General features: G+C 47.3%; 1 pseudogene; it reads left to right on the top strand.

Moving 5' to 3' along the window:
* The first annotated feature begins 1,442 nt into the window (after window positions 1–1,442).
* LOC147707176 (U2 spliceosomal RNA) lies at window positions 1,443–1,615 on the top strand (annotated as a pseudogene).
* The last annotated feature ends 573 nt before the right edge of the window (window positions 1,616–2,188 follow it).

Below are 2,188 nucleotides of genomic sequence, written 5' to 3'. Positions count from 1 at the left end.
TGACAAAGAAAATCTCATTGTGGTCCACACGCACTCTGACTCTGGAGGGTAAAGTGCTAATTGTCAAAGCTGTGCTTATGCCCTTGATGCTCTACCTAGCCATGATATTCCCCCCGCCCCCACCCATTTTGGCAAAATGTACTAAGTTGTTGTTCACTTTCCTCTGGGGCTCCAGGATGGAAAAATTAAGTTGCTCGAAAGTCTGTAAACATTGGCGAAAGGGGGGTAAGGGGATGCCACATGTGTCCACTTTTCTGATGTCAAATGTTTTTTGCCACACAGTTGCCCGGCTTGAATCTTTCATACCCTCACATGCAGCTTCATATGTTAAATATTATATGGGGGCAACTTTCAGGCAGCGGGGCCTTTTCAGTCCCTCTAACCTTGCGCCTTTGGCCCAAACTGTACCCGAGTACTATGCTGCTTTGGTTAAATTTATGGACACTCTGGACATTGCGGCCATACCCCCCGCAGCCCGCCGCCAAGCCAAACAGCTCAAGAACTATTTGAACTCGTTGGAACAACCAACCCTGCTTGGCCCATTTTCAGAAGAACAATCCTCGTCTGTTTGGGATCTGATAGGCCACCGTGGTATGTCACACAGCCAAAGGGACCTCGCCTGGCTCAGCGCCACGCCTGTCTGCCAGTGAAGGCTTTCCAACATGGGCGGGGACTGGCACCCGTGGACCGGTGCCCCAGAGACTCCTGCCTGCATGCAGAGACTGTGTACCACTTGTTCTGGACCTGCGCCCATGTCCAAGCCTTCTGGACCCTGCTGCGGCCCTTTCTCCAGAACATTGCCCACATTCAGACATTGACTTTCGAAATGGTATTGTATGGTTGATCTATATCTCCTAACGGCATGGCGCCTCTTGAACTGTGGCAAAGAGACGCTGTGTGAGGCCCGCAATGCACTACTTTTCCATCATAAAGTGCTCCATCCAGCGGCCTGCAGGAATATCTGCCTGGACAAAATGCACACTTATGTCCACATTGATGATGCTCGCTTTGGGGTTTCCCAGGCTAGAGCTCTGTAGCGCTTCTCGGACTGGAAAGGATGGGTCACTTGAGAGACTTACTGCACTACCTTGCCACCGGGTAAGCAATAGGATTGGCATTTGTATAGGCCCAATAAAGATTTAGTCTACCTTTTGGATAATGTGCTTGTAAAGCTTGCCCTATACCACGCTCTGTAACCCGTGGTTATAAACGCAATATACCAGTCTTCTTGGATACTGTACTTATCAAACTTGCCCTGTACCACGCTCTCTAACCTGTGGTTCTGAAAGCAATATACCAGTATTCCTCCTTTTGGATGATGTACTTATAAAACTTGCCCTATACCACGCTCTGTAACCTGTGGTTATGAACGCAATGTACCGATCTCTTCTTGGATGAATGTACTTGTAAAGATTACCCTGTATTTGTGCCTTTAACAATAAATAAATGGTTTCAAAACAAATCTGTTCTTATCAGTTTAATATCTGATACGTCCTCTATCTGGGGACCATATATTAAATTGATTTTTGGAACAGGGAGATGGAATAGGAGCTTGCTCTGTCCACTCCACGCATCAACCTGGTATTGCAGTACCTCCAGGAATGGTGCACTTCCCCACCCGGGGAAAACAATGCTGTTGAAAAATAGATGAGAAAACGAAAGTAGCGCTTCACTACCAAACTCTGTAAAGTGGCGCTATTGTGTTTGCGTGTGAATAAAAGCAAACTGGTCACTGTGTCTTGCCTTAATTATGTATGTATTTTACTTAATTGCCACTTTACGGCCACCCGGCTGTGCGGTATTTATTTTTTTAACTTTATTTTTCTTCCATTTTTTCCCTTCTCCATCCAGACGCTGCACTTTGAAAAGAGACAAACGTGGGGAAAAGACTGTTTTTGCAGCAGCAGAGTTTCATTGGTTTTTGGATCCATTTCACTGGGGAACGAATGGAGGAAGTTTCCCAGCAAGTCAGTAGGTTTGAGGTAGAGAGGGAGGGAGGGAGAGAGAGGAAGGGAGGGACGGAGGGAGGGAGTCATGCAGGCAGCAAGGCAGAGAAGTAGGCACTGTCCTTGACTTTACTGAGCAAAAAAAAAAAATACAGAGTCCTTTTAATTCTCTGTCCGCCCCGAACGGCCAAGCCTTATCTATAGGCCTCAGGCTGCAGGGGAGCAGTGTCCCGGGCAAGCGA

This window comes from Lissotriton vulgaris, chromosome 6 (genome assembly GCF_964263255.1).
Source record: "Lissotriton vulgaris chromosome 6, aLisVul1.2, whole genome shotgun sequence".
NCBI lineage: Eukaryota > Metazoa > Chordata > Amphibia > Caudata > Salamandridae > Lissotriton > Lissotriton vulgaris.
This window is presented reverse-complemented; position numbering and strand designations above follow the sequence as displayed.